The following is a 19,908-nucleotide window of genomic DNA, read 5'->3' as shown; positions in this document are numbered from 1 at the left end:
TGGCAGCTATACATAACTCCTTATGAGACGCTTTAAGGGTGCTTGCGCAAGATAGTTGCTACTCTTAGCTTAGAGGCTAACGTGTCGTGATAGTTCGATTCATTAAATTTAGGGCTTAAATGCAAAATGTTAAATATATCGAAAACGGTGCACCGTAGAGCAAAACGGACAAAATTTTTCTGCCTAATACCTAGATTCGCAGTATGAGGAACAAGAAAATCATAGTCTAATGATGGGATCAACGGTTCGGTTCCTACTTAGGCCCTTTGGCATTTGCTCTGTTTTAGCTTGTATTGAAGCGAGTCTTCGTAACATGATCAGGTCTAGCTATGGTAGAGAGTATAACGTACCGTGCAGGTTCGATTCATTAAATTTGGAGGCTTAAATGCAAAATGTTAAATATCTCGAAAACGATGCATCGTAGAGCAAAACGGACAAAATTTTTTCGCCTAATACGTAGGTTCGTAGTATCAGGAACAAGAAAAAACATAGTCTAATGATGAGATCAACGGTTCGATTCCTACTTAAGCCCTTTGGCATTCGCAGCTATCTATTTCTACAAGATGGTGGCTGCTCTTATGAGAAACAAGATGCCTTGAGACGTCCTAGGGATGCTTACGCAAGATGGCAGACACAAAATGGTGACTATACATAGCTCCTTATGAGACGGCCTAGGGGTGCTCGCACAAGATGGCGGCTACTCTTATGAAGAAAGCTAGCTTAGAGGCTACTGCGCAAGATAACAGCTGCTGTTATGCATGTGGTGGAGGGCAATATGAAATTCTATGTGCTTAATCAACAGAGCACCCTGCTGCCCTCTTTAGCTGAAATGTGGTGGTGGATAATTTGAAAAATTCTTTTGACAGCTATCATCTTTAAAAACAATGGCGACTATACATAGGCTGTTAAGGTCTTATCATTCTCCTCCTCTTCCTCCTCCTCCTCCTCCTCCTCCTCCTCCCCCTCCTCCTTCTCTACCTCCTCCTCCGCCTCTTATGTCAAGGCATAGCTTTATATCGAACAAGTTTAAACCTGCATCGCGAAGGCAAGCGTGTGCAGCGATAACATTATTGTGCATGTTTAGACTTTCGAAACATAAGAAGAGTAGAATCAAACGCTGTACTCGATACGACATGTGATCAGAACATTGATTGATGCGTTCAGAAAAACAAAATAAGTGATCAAGACTAGAATCGAACAATGTACTCAATACATCATGTGTTTAGAATATGTCAGGGGATACGCTTGTTCTAAGAAGATCAGATTGAAACATAACAAGACTAGAATAGAACACTGTAATCGATGTTGTTAACTTCAACATGTGATCAGAACATTGATTGATGTGTTCAGAACACAAAATAAGTGATCATGACTAGAATCGAACACTGTACTCGATACAACATGTGATCAGAACATTGATCGATGTGTTCAGAACACGAAATAAGTGATCAAGACTAGAATCGAACACTGTACTCAATACAACATGTGTTTAGAACATGTTAGGGGGTACCCTTGTTCTAAGAAGATCAGAATGAAACATAACAAGACTAGAATCGAACACTGTAATCGATGTTGTTAACCTCAACATATGATCAGAACATTGTTTGATGTGTTCAGAGCAAAAGTACAATTTTGATGATTTGCGCAGCTAACTCGCTCGGTAAACGATATAGCCAAAGTATAACTTCAAATTATTTACCTTCCATCATTCGTCTTGTGTGTAAAAATCAGTCGAACAAGTTATCGCATAAACATGGCTGAAAAAAATCGTGATAGGGTATGGAACCCAGGAGTTACATCTTATCAGAAGGGCAAAAAGGATGAAAGGACTCTTCCTCCTCCTTACCGCACATTCCTTGTAGGGCTAATTGGCTGAAGGGCTAATGGGCTAAAGGGCTAAAGGGCTAATGGGATAAAGGGCTAATGGGCTAAAGGGCTAAAGGAGCAACAACCTCGTCGATCGCTATCAGCAAGAACGCTTGTACTTTGTTAAGTGTAGAAAATTAATCTTTATTTGTAAATGGTTTCATGTTCAGAACAAGGAATGGAAAATCCCCGAGGTGCGATGAGTTACGTTTTTCGAACTAGTGTTTGGAACACTGAACTTTTCAAGATGATAGCAGAGAGTTTAGCAATGTTCTGTTGTTGGATTTTAAATTCCGCGCTACAACATGCATAAGGTGGTAGCATTGAGGTTTACCGCCGTAAAGATGGCAAGAGTGAGGTTAACAATGTTCTGTTGTTGGATTTTAAATTCCGCGCTACAACATGCATAAGGTGGCAGCCTTGAGGTTTACCGCCGTAAAGATGGCAAGAGTGAGGTTAACAATGTTCTGCTGTTGGATTTTAAATTCCGCGCTATAACATGCATAAGGTGGCAGCCTTGAGGTTTACCGCCGTAAAGATGGCAGCAGTGAGGTTAGCGACGCTCTATTGTCCTTCAAAGTGAGGTTAGGGTTCGTCAAGAAGACAGCTGTCAAAAAAGCACGTGGCTATGTTTACCAAACAAGAGCACGTGGTCGTGACGTCACGGTCACGTAATCAATCCTTAGCTCGACGTCGTTAAGAGCAGTATTAGGGTTAGCTATGCTTAAAAGTCTTGGGAACAGAGCAGCAGTATGAATTGCTATGTTTCAAAGCGTGTACACATGACCTATCGATTTTACATGCATCGACCATCGAACTAAACTTCATCCGCTAGATCGTGCTGCTATCTTAGCATAACCTATACCCATAAAATTAAAGTACAATGAATAGCCATGTTTCAAAGCGTGTACACATCACCTATCGATTTTGCACACATCGACTCTCGTACTAAACTTCTTCCGCTAGATTGTGCTGCTATCTTAGCATAACCTATACGCGTGACCTTAAGGTACAAAGAATAGCCATGTTTCAAAGCGTGTACACATTACCTATCGACTTTGCATGCAACAAATATCGTACTAAACTTCTTCCGCTAGGTTGTGCTGCTATCTTAGCATAACTTATACACATGAACTTAAAGTACAAAGAATAGCCATGTTTCAAAGCGTGTACACATTACTTATTGATTTTGCATGCATCAAATATCGTACTAAATTTCTTCCGCTAGATTGTGCTGCTATCTTAGCATAACCTATAACCATGAACTTAAAGTATAATGAATAGTCATGTTTCAAAGCGTGTACACATCAACTATCGAATTTGCATGTATCGACTCTCGTACTAAACTTCTGCAGGTAGATTGTGCTGCTATCTCAGCATAACTAAGACGCATGAACTTAAAGAACAAAGAAGAGCTATGTCTCAAAACGTGTACACATTACCTATCGATTTTGCAAGCATCGACTCTCGTACTAAACTTCTTCCGCTAGATTGTGCTGCTATCTTAGCGTAACCTATACGCATGACCTTAAGGTACAAAGAATAGCCATGTTTCAAAGCGTGTACATATTACCTATCGACTTTGCATGCAACAAATATCGTACTAAACTTCTTCCGCTAGATTGTGCTGCTATCTTAGCATAACCTATACCCATGAACTTAAAGTACAATGAATAGTCATGTTTTAAAGCGTGTACGCATCAACTATCGATTTTGCATGTATCGACTCTCGTGCAAAACTTCTTCAGGTAGATTGTGCTGCTATCTTAGCATAACTAAGACGCATGAACTTAAAGTACAAAGAATAGCCTTGTTTCAAAGCGTGTACACATTACCTAATGATTTTGCAAGCATCGACTCTCGTACTAAACTTCTTCCACTAGATTGTGCTAAAATCGTGTAAGTGTGCTGCTATCTTAGCATAACCTATCGATTTTACATGCATCGACTATCGCAAGCATAACTAAGACGCATGAACTTAAAGTACAAAGAATAGCCTTGTTTCAAAGCGTGTACAGATCACCCTGAACTTCTTCCGCCAGATTGTGCTGCTATCTTAGCATAACCTATACGTATGACTTTAAGGTACAAAGAATAGCCATGTTTCAAAGCGTGTACACATTACCTATCGACTTTGCATGTATCGACTCTCGTACAAAACTTCTTCCGCTAGGTTGTGCTGCTATCTTAGCATAACTCATACACATGAACTTAAAGTACAAAGAATAGCCTTGTTTCAAAGCGTTTACACATTACCTAATGATTTTGCACGAAACGACTATCATACCAAACTTTTTCCATTAGATTGTGCTAAAATCATGTAAGTGTGCTGCTATCTTAGCATAACCTATCGATTTTACATGCATCGACTATCGTACTAGACTTCTTCCGCTAGAGCATGTAGCAATCGCTTTTGTGTATCCCAAACCCCTGTGCACGAACTTAAAGCATAAAGATGAGCTATGTTCTAAAGCGTGTACACATCACCTATCGATAATGTATGTATCGAATATCGTACTAAACTTCTCCTGCTAGAGCGTACGAGTATCGCTTGTGCGTGCACGAACTTAAAGCATAAAGAATAGCAATGTATAAAAATCTTGTAAACAAAGCAGCAGCATTACGTATAGTCAAGATTAAATGCGTGCACACATCATGTATCCATGATGCATACAGTACTAAACTTATTCCATTAGAATGTACAAAGTTCGCATGTGTTTGTACTGCTATCTTAGCATAGCCTATGTGCATGAACTTAAAGCATAAAGAATAGTTATGTGTAAAATATCTTGTGAACATAGCAGAGTGTTAACTACGTAGGTGTAGACATTGAACTTTACATGCTGAGGCAACATACTACGTGACCGTGACGTCACGACCACGTGCTCTTGTTTGGTAAACATAGCCACGTGCTTTTTTGACAGCTGTCTTCTTGACGAACCCTAACCTCACTTTGAAGGACAATAGAGCGTCGCTAACCTCACTGCTGCCATCTTTACGGCGGTAAACCTCAAGGCTGCCACCTTATGCATGTTATAGCGCGGAATTTAAAATCCAACAGCAGAACATTGTTAACCTCACTCTTGCCATCTTTACGGCGGTAAACCTCAAGGCTGCCACCTTATGCATGTTGTAGCGCGGAATTTAAAATCCAACAACAGAACATTGTTAACCTCACTCTTGCCATCTTTACGGCGGTAAACCTCAATGCTACCACCTTATGCATGTTGTAGCGCGGAATTTAAAATCCAACAACAGAACATTGCTAAACTCTCTGCTATCATCTTGAAAAGTTCAGTGTTCCAAACACTAGTTCGAAAAACGTAACTCATCGCACCTCGGGGATTTTCCATTCCTTGTTCTGAACATGAAACCATTTACAAATAAAGATTAATTTTCTACACTTAACAAAGTACAAGCGTTCTTGCTGATAGCGATCGACGAGGTTGTTGCTCCTTTAGCCCTTTAGCCCATTAGCCCTTTATCCCATTAGCCCTTTAGCCCTTTAGCCCATTAGCCCTTCAGCCAATTAGCCCTACAAGGAATGTGCGGTAAGGAGGAGGAAGAGTCCTTTCATCCTTTTTGCCCTTCTGATAAGATGTAACTCCTGGGTTCCATACCCTATCACGATTTTTTTTCAGCCATGTTTATGCGATAACTTGTTCGACTGATTTTTACACACAAGACGAATGATGGAAGGTAAATAATTTGAAGTTATACTTTGGCTATATCGTTTACCGAGCGAGTTAGCTGCGCAAATCATCAAAATTGTACTTTTGCTCTGAACACATCAAACAATGTTCTGATCATATGTTGAGGTTAACAACATCGATTACAGTGTTCGATTCTAGTCTTGTTATGTTTCATTCTGATCTTCTTAGAACAAGGGTACCCCCTAACATGTTCTAAACACATGTTGTATTGAGTACAGTGTTCGATTCTAGTCTTGATCACTTATTTCGTGTTCTGAACACATCGATCAATGTTCTGATCACATGTTGTATCGAGTACAGTGTTCGATTCTAGTCATGATCACTTATTTTGTGTTCTGAACACATCAATCAATGTTCTGATCACATGTTGAAGTTAACAACATCGATTACAGTGTTCTATTCTAGTCTTGTTATGTTTCAATCTGATCTTCTTAGAACAAGCGTATCCCCTGACATATTCTAAACACATGATGTATTGAGTACATTGTTCGATTCTAGTCTTGATCACTTATTTTGTTTTTCTGAACGCATCAATCAATGTTCTGATCACATGTCGTATCGAGTACAGCGTTTGATTCTACTCTTCTTATGTTTCGAAAGTCTAAACATGCACAATAATGTTATCGCTGCACACGCTTGCCTTCGCGATGCAGGTTTAAACTTGTTCGATATAAAGCTATGCCTTGACATAAGAGGCGGAGGAGGAGGTAGAGAAGGAGGAGGGGGAGGAGGAGGAGGAGGAGGAGGAGGAGGAGGAGGAGAATGATAAGACCTTAACAGCCTATGTCTAGTCGCCATTGTTTTTAAAGATGATAGCTGTCAAAAGAATTTTTCAAATTATCCACCACCACATTTCAGCTAAAGAGGGCAGCAGGGTGCTCTGTTGATTAAGCACATAGAATTTCAAATTGCCCTCCACCACATGCATAACAGCAGCTGTTATCTTGCGCAGTAGCCTCTAAGCTAGCTTTCTTCATAAGAGTAGCCGCCATCTTGTGCGAGCACCCCTAGGCCGTCTCATAAGGAGCTATGTATAGTCACCATTTTGTGTCTGCCATCTTGCGTAAGCATCCCTAGGACGTCTCAAGGCATCTTGTTTCTCATAAGAGCAGCCACCATCTTGTAGAAATAGATAGCTGCGAATGCCAAAGGGCTTAAGTAGGAATCGAACCGTTGATCTCATCATTAGACTATGTTTTTTCTTGTTCCTGATACTACGAACCTACGTATTAGGCGGAAAAATGTTGTCCTTTTTGCTCTACTATGCATCGTTTTCGAGATATTTAACATTTTGCATTTAAGCCTCCAAATTTAATGAATCGAACCTGCACGGTACGTTATACTCTCTACCATAGCTAGACCTGATCATGTTACGAAGACTCGCTTCAATACAAGCTAAAACAGAGCAAATGCCAAAGGGCCTAAGTAGGAACCGAACCGTTGATCCCATCATTAGACTATGATTTTCTTGTTCCTCATACTGCGAACCTAGGTATTAGGCAGAAAAATTTTGTCCGTTTTGCTCTACGGTGCACCGTTTTCGATATATTTAACACTTTGCATTTAAGCCCTAAATTTAATGAATCGAACTATCACGGCACGTTAGCCTCTAAGCTAAGAGTAGCAACTATCTTGCGCAAGCACCCTTAAAGCGTCTCATAAGGAGTTATGTATAGCTGCCATCTTGTGTCCGCCATCTTGCGCAAGCATCCTTAGGGCGTCTCAAGCCATCTTGTGCAAGGACCCTTAAGCCATCCCATAAGATCAGCCGCTATCTTGCGCAAGCATCCCTAGGGTATCTCATAAGGAGCCATGTGTAACTGCCATCTTGCGCAAGCATCCCAAGGGCGTCTCATAAGAACCTGTGTATAGCAGCCATCTTGCGTAAGCACCCTTAAGGAGTCATGTATAGCCACCATCTTATGCAATTAGCGTCGAGAGAGGGCTGCTGTAGAATTTTTCTTTTTAAATTATCCGCCACCACTTTTCAAAGGTATCTAGCTAAAGATGGCAGCACCGCGGATGACAGGTGACGAATTTACATCTACTACGATAAAGAGGGCAGCACGGTGCTCTCTGTATTAAAGATGGCGGATGACAGCTGTCAAAAAAGCACATGGCTATGTTTACCAAACAAGAGCACGTGGAATTTGCCGCCATCACATTTCAAACTAAAGAGGGCAGCACTATGCTCTGTTGATTAAAGATGGCGGATGGTAGCTGTCGAAAAAGCACGTGAGTTTGTTTCCAAACAAGAGCACGTGGAATTTTTCAATTTGCCGCCACCACATTTCAAAGGTATCTAGCTAAAGATGGCAGCACGGTGCTCAAAGATGGCGGATGATAGCTAACAGAACTTTTCAAATTGTCCGCTACTACGTGCTTAAGGTAGTAGCCATAAAGAGGGCAGCACGGTGTTCTGTGGATTAAAGATGGCGGATGACAGGTGATGAAATTGCCCGCATGATAGTAGCACAGTGCTCTGTTGATTAAAGATGGCGGATGACAGCTGCACGTGGCTTTGTTTCCAAACAAGAGCACGTGGAATTTACACCACCACATTTCAAACTAAAGAGGGCAGCACTGTGCTCAAAGATGGCAAATGACAGCTGTCAAAAAAGCACGTGAGTTTGTTTTCAAACAAGAGCACGTGGAATTTACCGCCACCACATAGAGGGCAGCACTGTTCTCTCTGGATTAAAGATGGCTGCTTGTGGAAAAGCATTTTTCAAATTATCCGCCACCACATTTCAAAGGTAAGTAGCTAAAGAGGGCAGCACTGTGCTCTATAGATTAAAGATGGCGGATGACAGCTATCAAAAAAGCACGTAGCTGTCAAAAAGCACGTGGATTTGTTTATCTCGAGCTAGTGAGGTTAAGTTGGTAGCACTAAGGTTTAGGCCCGTCAAGATGGCAGCACTGCCGATGACAGGTGACGAAAGAGGGCAGCACGGTGCTCTGTAGTTTAAAGATGGCGGATGACAGCTGTCAAAAAAGCACGTGGCTGTCAAAAAGCACGTGGCTTTGTTTATCTCGCGCTAGTTAGGTTAAGTCGGTACTACTGAGGTTTAGGCCCGTCAAGATGGCAGTACTGAGGTTAGCGATGCGTTGTTGTCTGTCAAAAAGCACGTGGGTTGTTTACAAATCTGTCGAAAAGCACGTGGCTGTCAAAAAAACACGTGGCTTTGTTTACCTCATGCTAGTTAGGTTAAGTTGGTACCACTAAGGTTTAGGCCCGTCAAGATGGTAGTACTGAGGTTTGCGATGCGTTGTTGTCGATGACAGCTGTCAAAAAGCACCTGGCTTTGTTTACAAATCTGTCAAAAAGCACGTGGCTGTCAAAAAACACGTGGCTTTGTTTACCTCGCGCTAGTGAGGTTAAGTTGGCACTACTGAGGTTTAGGCCCGTCAAGATGGTAGTACTGAGGTTAGCGATGCGTTGTTGTCTGTCAAAAAGCACGTGGCTGTCAAAAAACACGTGGCTTTGTTTACCTCACGCTAGTTAGGTTAAGTTGGTACTAGTGAGGTTTAGGCCCGTCAAGATGGCAGCAGTGAGGTTAGCGATGCGTTGTTGTCGATGACAGCTGTCAAAAAGCACGTGGCTTTGTTTACAAATTCAAATCTCCCGCCAAAATTCAAATTTCCCGCCAAAATTCAAATTTCCCGCGGGCGGCGGCGGCGGAGGCGGCGGAGGTGCGGCAGAACTGTCCAATTATACTACTGTGGTCATTACCTTAGCTCATGTTCTGCCTGCCGAAGAATGAGGCCCCCGCCTCCGCACTTAACACACACACTCAGTAACTCGACGATCAAAAAGACAAGTTAGCTCGATAAACAGACAGCTCTTATACCCGAGAGGAAGGTTTGAGAAGGTTCTGGCCTAAAACCAGACACACCCTCTCATTTTATTGGACAGTCAAAGTGGTACAAAAAGCCTTTGATTGGCTGAAAATTAAATACACAAAAATTATGATTGGTCAGACTCGCAAGCTGGCGGGATGAGTAAGAAATGTTGCAAACCTTGAAGTATCGAAAATAAGGAAAGTCAATTCAGTTCAGAAAACCTATGAACACAAAATTTATTTAAATTTCTAGTTATTCCACTTTGCACCAGAGTGCATTACATCAGTTCTTAAGTAGAGACATCTATGGAGAAAAGTCCACACTTCTTGAAATAGTTGTGGTAAACTGCCATACATTTAAAAAAAAAACAGAAGACATCCAGTCAGTATAGGAAACCTTGAAATATCACATTACTCTATCACTTTTTTTTTTACAGATAGCGTTCTTCAAGACGCTTCTTTTAAATGTACGGGGTTGAGGTGTACCTCGCGGTACAATAATAATAATAATAATAATAATAATAATAATAATAATAATAATAATAATAATAATAATAATAATAATAATAATGGCGTATGGCCTCCGAAGAGGCCTGGTGCCGGCTTTTCGAGCTGATGCCGTATAGGTGACCTGAACGTCTGTGAGGATGGGGCCTTACATACGATGAATGTTAATGATGAAGCCACGCACCCAGCCCCGAGGGATAAATTCCCGACCCATCTGTGAATCGAACACAGGACTCCCGGGACCAAAGGCCATCATGCAAATCAATTTTTTTGCTAGTTGCTTTACGTCGCACCGACACAGATAGGTCTTATGGCGACGATGGAACAGGAAAGGGCTAGGGTTGGGAAGGAAGCGGCCGTGGCCTTACTTAAGGTACAGCCCCAGCATTTGCCTGGTGTGAAAATGGGAAACAACGGAAAACCATTTTCAGGGCTGCCGACAGTGGAGTTCGAACCTACTATCTCCCGAATACTGGATACTGGCCGCAATTAAGCGACTGCAGCTATCGAGCTCGGTGCTGCTAATCATTTAGCCATGGAGCCGGACAAGGAAGGTATAAAAAAAACAATATTATTGTTCCTTCCTCGTACAAAAGTAAGTGCTCTTTGACAGCGACGATACGGGATCGTAATTTGGAGTTGTGACGATCCAGCAATTCGTGCGACGAGGTATTCCATCGTAAAGTGCAGAATAATGACCTCAGGCACGTTCCACTATTTCGTCCGCTACCGCGTCACGGAACTGTGCGGGCGTGAATAACGAATTCGACACAATCTAAGCTCATCCAAGGAGATTTCTATGGAAGACAGTTCCGACATGTCGACCACATAGGCAAGTGAAAGTTATATATTTTATTCTTGTGTACCATAGTGTGCGTGATGACGGTGGATTGGTGATAAACGCCATAACCCTCAACTGGTATCATATATTTTTGGAACGCAACTGGTATTACGGTGTCTGCCAGATTCCATAAATTTACTACTAATTAGCACGATTATTTCGTACTTTCTTGTTGTTTATTGAACTTAATAACTTGAAACATATGTTTCCAAATATGCCATATTAAAACTTGGGAAAAATTACAAATCTAAAAGAAAATACCAAATTACTAAAGCTTTGTAAATGTGCACCTTCATATTTTCTCCAATATCTAAAAACAAAACTTTCAATAATTAATTCTCTGCTATGTCAGTCCTTTATAAAAAAAACCTAGATATCGCAAAATAAATAACTGGAAAGCACTTTTCGACGTCCAAAATGCATGCTTGTTTGATCGTCTTCACATGTTTCTATATACTCCCCACAATCATTCATTATCAACCGCTTCCGTTTCATCATCACTTTCTATTTAGTAATCCGAATCAATATCACTGTCGTCAAACATTTTTGTAATCATTTCTGCTATACCTATTTCAATGTTTGGTTGATTTGCCCTCAGAACTCGTTGAGAATAACGTTTGTGTTTCCATACTATCAGTCTGTCCTGATTGTTGAAATGGACCTGGTCGTGGCTCGTTATTGTACGAATTAATTGTATAGCACTGTCACTAATAATAATCATAATAATACTAATAATAATAATAATAATACCGAGCTCGATAGCTGCAGTCGCTTAAGTGCAGCCAGTGTCCAGTATTCGGGAGATAGTAGGTTCGAACCCCACTGTCGACAGCCCTGAAAATTATTTTCCGTGGTTTCCCATTTTCACACCAGGCAAATGCTGGGGCTGTACCTTAATTAATGCCACGGCCGCTTCCTTCCCACACCCAGCCCTTCCCTGTCCCATCGTCGCCATAAGACCTATCTGTGTCGGTGCAACATAAAGCAACTAGCAACATAATAATAATAATAATAATAATAATAATAATAATAATAATAATAATAATAATAAACCATAGTAATCACAAGATATCGATTAATACGGTTCACAAACAATAGTCACGTAACTGGTGCCATACGTCTTCCAGATAGTGCAGCGAACTTGCCGCGCTTTTGCTGAAGGTCAGAGTGAACGGCATGCCACCTTCACTGCATGGACCCGCGGTCAAAATATACCTCCTGCGAATTACCGTTGATCCTAGAAAGGTCGAGGTCTAGTTGCGCCCCTGTTCAGTGGGGTACGTGTTTCTCCATTTGTTAATGTTCGGGTGCTCGTTTTTTATTTGAATGTACTTCTGAATATAACAAGTTTCAAAATTACATGTTAACATCAATAAAAGACAGTTATTGAAATTATTACATCACGATTTAATTAATAACATAATAACCTCTCAATTAAAACATCTCTTAAACAAATATCAAATAAGGTTAATAATTCATTTATTATTATATTATTATTATTATATTATTTTGAGCTTACGCCGTGTCAAGAAAGTAAGGTGAAATTCTTTACGTTTCGCAGAGATCTTTGCTCTGCATCTTCAGAAGAAAATCTCGACTGTCCACGAGAAAGGCTTCTCACACAATAAGGTTTGGATTTAGACGTTATAATAGAAGTGGAAGCGGTACATCCATTCGTCACCAGATGGCTCCCGGACGTGGTACAACGCTAGCGTTCGAAGCGGAAGCTGACGGAACCATCAGATCAGTCTGAGAGGGTCACATAACATAACAGGTGTATGCACATATGAAAGTATAACATTGACACAAGCCTGGAATGAAACATGTGGCGATGAGTAACATTCATTATTATCATTCTTTAATCACTAAACCTAACCTAGTTTTGATTACGGACTCTACACCGCATTTAAAACTTATTTTAACTCTATTTTATCTGATTTCCAAAACATTCTTTAATTGTATATTACAACCGATTGGCAAAAGTTGTGACTACTGCGGCCAGTTCCAGAAGGGTGGGGGGCGGGGAGTCCAAATCGACTCTCACTCCGAGCTGACAATAGGCTCAACTCAATCGTCCTTTTTATGGACATCACTGACCGTGGGCCCAACTTAACATCCCCCACTGTATGGAGTCAACACTCCAACTGCCAACTGGAAGGTACAAAAAGCAAGCAAGCAAGAAAGAAAGAAAGAAAGAAAGAAAGAAAGAAAGAAGTAGGATCCCGCAAAGAGAGGGAATAGTCGTCAGAAATTCGGCAGCCGTCTCACATACCTTTGATACCAATAAAGGATAATTAGAAATAGTCCAAAACACTGCCTTGTTACCAATTTTACTCTTCGCATGCGGTCGGCGAAAATTCTCGGATCCACAGAACACCACCTTTATCAGTGTTTGTTGCCAATATTTTCGGATCGGAATATCATTTGGTACTACATCAGGTGCTTTAGAAAAATGAATATTACAATAGCGTCAACTTGCACACATTCATCCAGTGACCCGCCAGTATCCTGAAAGACCGATAACCTCTGGCTCTCCAAAGGAAAATTATTTTTTAAACATGTTTCTGGTCGTTATTCCACAAAATTTTCTCCCATTGTTCCCTTAGATATTCTGAAAATTAAGGATTGATTTTTAAACAATCGAAGATATTTTTGTTGGCAATTGGGTTGGACTGAGAATTCATGGTAGAATTTGTTCTTGGTTCAAGGTACTTATAAGGTTTAGATAATGCTGTAATCCTTCACCTTTGTTGTTCATAGTTTACATGGATCATCTACCAAAAGATACAAAGTGGTGAGGAAGGATTCAGTTAGGTAGAAATGTCGTAAGCACTTTAGCCCATGCCAACGACTAGGTTTTCAAGGCAGATTGTGTCTAAATCCTGAAATCGAATGTCTCGAAACATGAAGAAAAGGTGTAGGGATTTTGATAATAAAATTAGAATTTCCACAAACAATGTGAAGTCAGTAGAGAAGAAATCTAAGAGAACTGAATGGGAGGTTGGGAATACAAAACAGGAACAGGTAAACCATTTCAAGTATTTAGGATGTGTATTCTCCCAGGATGGTAGTATAGTAAGTGATACTGAATCAAGATGCAGCAAAGCTGATGCAGTGAGCTCGCAGTTGCGATCAGTAGAATTCTGTAAGGAAGTCAGCTTTCGGTCGAATCTATCTGCTGCTGCTGTACCGAGCTCGATAGCTGCAGTCGTTTAAGTAAGGCTAGTGTCCAGTATTCGGAAGATGGTAGGTTCAAACCCCACCGTCCGCAGCCCTGAAGATGGTTTTCCGTGGTTTTCCATTTTCACACCAGAAAAATGCTGGGGCTGTACCTTATCAAGGCCACGGCCACTACCTTCCCACTCCTAGCCATAAAACCTATCTGTGTCGGTGCGACTAAAACAAAAAAAGAACCTATCTGCTTTCTGCTGTACAGGAGTAACATGAAAATCTTATAGAGACAATTCTGCTTTAAGAATTATTTATATATGGCTGTTTCGCCAATTTGTCATTTTTGGAAATATGTTTGTATGAAGCCAGACTTACGCACTTCTACTGGGTGATCTTGTTAGTTTTGTACTGTTGTCATTCTGTACTTAGAAATATTGGTTTTGGAATTTTTCCAAATCCTGCTAGCAAATACGCTGGCGCTTCTCGTTTCTACGCGCGTTTAAACTTGACATTCTTTCATTATAGAGATGGTAAAAATAGCGTCAAAAATATTCAGAGGAATTTGTTGTTCTATACACATCTGTAGTTAGTTGTGTCTATACAGAAGGTGGGAAGTTTACTATGTTTACCGACGTAATAATCCACCAAATAATCACAGATCTAATTAAGAGCTAATTATTTTTTGGATGATTTGGTTTATAAGCCATGAAATTTTTCCCGAAATCGTCACCAAATTCACCGAGCTCTAAACATGATATTCCGAATATATTACGCAGACATTTTCTTACTTCACAACTTTTGTTGATCATATTTACGCGCACAGAGAATATGCCTACTACGGCAATCTGCCCCTGTGAGTGGGGGCCGTAGAATAACCCCCACGGTATCCCCTGTCTGTCGTAAGAGGCGACTAAAAAGGCCCCAGGGACCACGAGACTCTTAGCGGAGTCCTGTCATTGTTTCCACTTACTTGTGCCAGGCTCCCCACTTTTATCTATCCTAACCGACATACCTTGGTCAACTCATACTCTTTTCCGTCACCGACGGTATTAGGTTCCCGAGGCCTAGGGAGTCTTTCATTTTCACATCCTTCGTGGCCCTTGTCTTCCTTTGGCCGATAACATTTTGCCTCTCTGATTAGTGTTATATAGAGGAAGGTTGCCTAGCTGTACTTCCCCTTAAAAATAATCACCACCACCACTACTACGGCAATCAACATACAGCCCCATTTACAAATCTATTTTGCTCCGTTTAGGTATTTTTTTTTTAATTTTCAATTTACATCTCTCAGATCAATCGCGACTAAACTTTGGCCGGGCAGAGTGGCTCAGACGTTTGATGCGCTGGTCTTCTGACCCCAACTTGAAAGGTTCGATCCTGGCCAAGTCCAGTGGTAATTGAAGCTGCTCAAATACATACAAAGCAAAATAACATTATTATTTATTATTTGTAAACATTGCTCACTTAACGTAGAGCTCGCGTTGGTGTGGTCTAGGTACTGTTAGTTTAGAATATGTGGACTTGGCTTACGTAGTTTTACGACTGGGTGCCCTTCCTGCTGCCAACCCTATGTTTTTTCCTAGTGGCTTAACGTCACACTAACACACTGAAGGTTTTCGGCGACGAAAGTATGTGAAATTTGATTGGGAAGGAAGCGGCCTTGGCCTTAATTAAGGAAAGGCCCCCCAGCATTTGGCTGGTGTGAAAATGGTATACAGCGGAAAGCCATCTTCAGGGCTGCCGACAGTCGAATTTGAATACACCATATCCAACCCTAAATGGTGGGACGTAACTAACTATTGCGTGTTTCTGACTGGTTGGTATAGTGATGTTTGGTAGTAGATAAATGGAAGTGTGTTAATATAAGCACCCAGTTCCCAGGCTACAACAATTAACCGTGCGGAGTGAAAATCCTCAGACTGGCTGGGAACAGAGCCTAGGACCCTCTGAATCGAAGTTAGTACGATAATAATTCAGCTAAAAAAACAGAATTAACTCAATAATGGTGTCATTATTGGAAACCTATCATCAGTCTGGCTATAAACACTCAGATCTCTACCTCGTACTCCCAAGTTCATGTTCGACACTGTATAAACATCTAAGAGAGTATCTTCCAACTAATGAAAGTAATTTCTTTTGTAGGAAGACCGCTACTTCATTATAAGCGATTATTTGCTATGATGCTAAGATAATGATCGCTCCTTTTGAGAGTTCGGGTAGCGCACTAAAGAAGGCTACCGTTATTGGTTTACTAACTATAATGATGCCTCTGGTAAGATGCAACAAGATGTTTCAAGTTACCAACGTTCCAGTATTTCCTATCAAAATCACGCGGAATCGAACACTTCTTAGTACTTTAACTAGATAAATGTAAATATGCAAGATATTCGGTTTTCCATCCGGATCTTTTAGGTATATTGATGGGCACAACTTTATTATTATTATTATTATTATTATTATTATTATTATTATTATTATTATTATCATTATTATTATAATCGTTTAACATCGCAGAACTCATAGGCTTTTGGAGAGAGGATCGGGTAGGTAAATTCTGTGTTTCAGATGAGATTTCATCTGTAAAATGAAATTACTCCTAAAATAATGATTTTCTGGGAACACTCATCATCCAAAGTAAATAATAGATTTGCTATTGTCGTGTGGCGCTTTTCTCAGTACGGTCCGCGCAATGGCTGCATAATGAGGGCGATCCCCAACAGGAGCATGCCTTTAATGTGGTACGAACTAACATACCAACAACGAATGTTGTAGGTCGTGTGTTAACGCTTTTCTCATTCTTCATGTGTCCTAAATGAGTGAGTGCTCTAAGAAGAGTCATGTCAGCGAGAGGTTATCTACTAAGCCACCTTTGGTAGCAGGACTGCTGTGTCCCTCCGAATATGTTACCAAGATGGACACCAAGGTGACTGAGGTTGGACATCATCAGAAGATTTTAGTCACCAGTTTATCATCGGAAGATTTTGGAGTCACTAGCTCAGGGCCTCTCAGGGTGCATGCGCCGTGCAGTGCACGGGCGCAAGGTGCAGGAGACGACTTCACTAGGTTGACCAGAGTGCAAACTCCCACTCCACTTCTCCTGCACTTGTCTCACCCGTTCAGCCTGTTTTCGCCTTCTCCACCTTCCACGCTGATCCTCCCCTCACTGCGAAATGTTTATGTGCGGTGAGCGGGGACATTGTTGTATGGGACAACGTTACCGGTGTTAAAACACTCTTCTTTCAATTTGGTCTGAACAGACAATTTATCTTCTCTAGCTCTTCTTTTCCTTTATCTTTGCAATGATACCAGTTATGCCTGAATCAAGGGACTGGCTGACAGCAATTTGAGAGCCTTCTTTAAATTACAATCAGAAATATGCCTACTCGCATGCAATCTAGTTTTCGTACAAGTCAAAGCAGGAAAAAATACCTTTCACATATGCATGTGGAACCAAATATAGAAATAATCTTAGCTGCTTCTCGATGCAGCTTACGAAAATCCTCCTTCGACAAATTCTCGTAGAATTTGAGCTAAGCCTTCGTATTGGAAAATCTTTTTGATTAACTTATCACATAATTATTGTCCCACGGATTAAGCATTTGGCTTTATCGTCACGACTGACAAAGAAATACGAAAGTTCCCAGTTCGATTGAAATGGACTTTCGGAAGTCTTTGCTTTCTTTGAAACAGGTTGCTCCATTATTATTATTATGTTGTTGTATTGCGCTTATCTATTTCACTGATAAACAAGCCATCTATCACCGAACGCTTCATCGCTCTCAGCTCACTACACCATCCGAGTCAAGCCGAGTTCATCCGAATTCGGAACGATGCACAGTGCACGGAGGCTCTGCGCCTCGATATACACGCGTGAGATTTTGAGCGTTTGAGAGGCCCTGCACTAGCTGATCACCAAAAGATTTTGGAGTTACCAGTTGCAGCTTCAGAAGGAAGAACACTTGGAGAGCACATTTCTTTCGGCTGGTGTTGGGGGAAAAGTTTTGAAAGAAAATTCCCTAGTAAGGTAAAATATGTAAGATATCTCAGATGACTGGGTTAAAGAGGACACGTAGAGGTGGATAGTATTACTAATCACAATAATTTCGCAGTGGAAATGAGTGGGTAACGAACGATGGGAAATAAGTTTAAGGTCAGTGTAGTACTAAATGACAAATGGGCTGTCGAAAGGAATATAGTTTTCAAAACCCATTCAAGTACATTTATCAAGAAAACAGGAAGGGAAATATGACGTTTGTGCCTACTGCGTTTAAAGAAGTTATACAGGAAGCCTCTCTAGACAGTAAAAAATAATATTAGGAAGAGAGGGGTAAAAACAAATGAGTGGTGTTTTGGGTAAATCAGGTAAAAAAATAGGCCTCATGGAATCACTGAACAGATGGAAGAAATATTTCTCAACATAAAAGGACATAATTCTGGTGACGTCGCTAAAAACTGTGAGGAGTAGGATGATGATATTAGCGAAGTTACGCTTGATGAAGTGGAACGGTTGGTAAACTCCATTGTCATAAAGCAGCAGGAATAGATGAAATTAGACTTCAAATGGTGAAGTATAGTGGGAAGGCAGAGATGAAATTGCTTCATATAGTAATGGAGTATTGGTAAGGAACCTTCTGATTGGACAAAAGCAGTAATTGTACCCACCTATTAGCCAGGGAACAGGAAAATCTCCAGCAACTACAGCAACTAGTGACTCATTAATCAGTATACCAAAATGTTCACTGGCATCTTGGAAGGGAGGGTACGATCAGTGGTTGAGGGGAAGTTAGATGAAAACCAGTGTGGTTTCAGACCACAGAGGGGCTGTCCGAATCAGATTTTCAGTATGTGCTATGCAATTAAAAAATGCTACGATAGTAATGGACAATTATGTTTGTTTCGTAGATCTAGAGCAGGCATATAACAGAGTACCGAGGGATAACATGTTCACCGTACTAGAGGACTATAGGATTAAGGATGGGTTAAAAGCAGTCAAATAAATTTTATGTGACAATTGGGCTGGGGTGAGAATTAATGGTAGAATGATTTTCTGGCTCAAGGTTCTCACTACGCTGTAATCTTTCATCATTGTAGTTCATAGTTTACGCGGATCGTCTACGGAAAGGCTATAAACTACAGGGAAGGATTCAGCTAGGTGAAAATGCAGTAAGCAGTTCTGCTTTGCTGACGACTTAGTGTTAATGGCCGATTGTATTGAAAGCCTGCAGCCAAATATCTTGGGACGGGAAAATAGGTGCAATGAGTATGGTATGAAAATTAGCCTCCCCAAGGCTTTACGGATGTCAGTAGGTAAGAAACTAAGAGAACTGAACGTCAGGTTGGGAATACAAAGCTGGAAAAGACAGATAATTTCAAGTATTTAGGAAGGTAACATAGTAAGTGAGATTGAATCAAGGTGCAGCAAAGCTATTGCAGTGAGCTTGCAGTTGGGACCAACAATATGATTATTTTTTAAGTAAGAAGTCCGTTCTCGGACGAATATATCTTTACACTGGTCTGTTTTTAGACCAACTTTGCTGTACGGGAATGAAAGCTGTGCGTACTCAGGATACCTTATTCGTAAATTAGAAGTAACAGACATGAAAGTAGCGGAGAATGGTCAAGGGTACAAACAACTGGGAACAATGGCAGGATGTTTATCGGAATGACGAGGTACAGTAAAGGATAATTTATAAATGAACTCTTAATGAAGCTGTACGCATAATCCGTCATAGTAGTGGGGTCATGCGAGGTGAATGGAAGTGGATAGATTACTTAGGACAAGGCCTCTCAAACATCCAAAATCTCAACGCGTGCAAACAGCGGCGCAGGGTCCTGTGGGCAGTGCATTGGTCCCACTCGGCTCGGCTCGGACCAACGCGTCGTCTCGGGGCGACTCGGCTAAGCTCGGTTAAACTCGGCTCGGATTTGGAGCGCTACGGAGCAAGTGAGGAAGAGGGAGACAGGCGGA

General features: G+C 41.0%; 1 long non-coding RNA gene across 1 annotated transcript in view; it reads left to right on the top strand.

Annotated features, from left to right (window-relative positions):
• Window positions 1-19,908, top strand: part of LOC137501214 (uncharacterized) — a 933,261-nt gene that overhangs the window by 743,877 nt on the left and 169,476 nt on the right. The window lies entirely within an intron of this gene.

Source organism: Anabrus simplex, chromosome 6, assembly GCF_040414725.1.
Source record: "Anabrus simplex isolate iqAnaSimp1 chromosome 6, ASM4041472v1, whole genome shotgun sequence".
NCBI classification, from domain to species: domain Eukaryota; kingdom Metazoa; phylum Arthropoda; class Insecta; order Orthoptera; family Tettigoniidae; genus Anabrus; species Anabrus simplex.
Note: the sequence above shows the minus strand (reverse complement) of the source record. Positions and strands in the feature narration are given on the sequence as shown.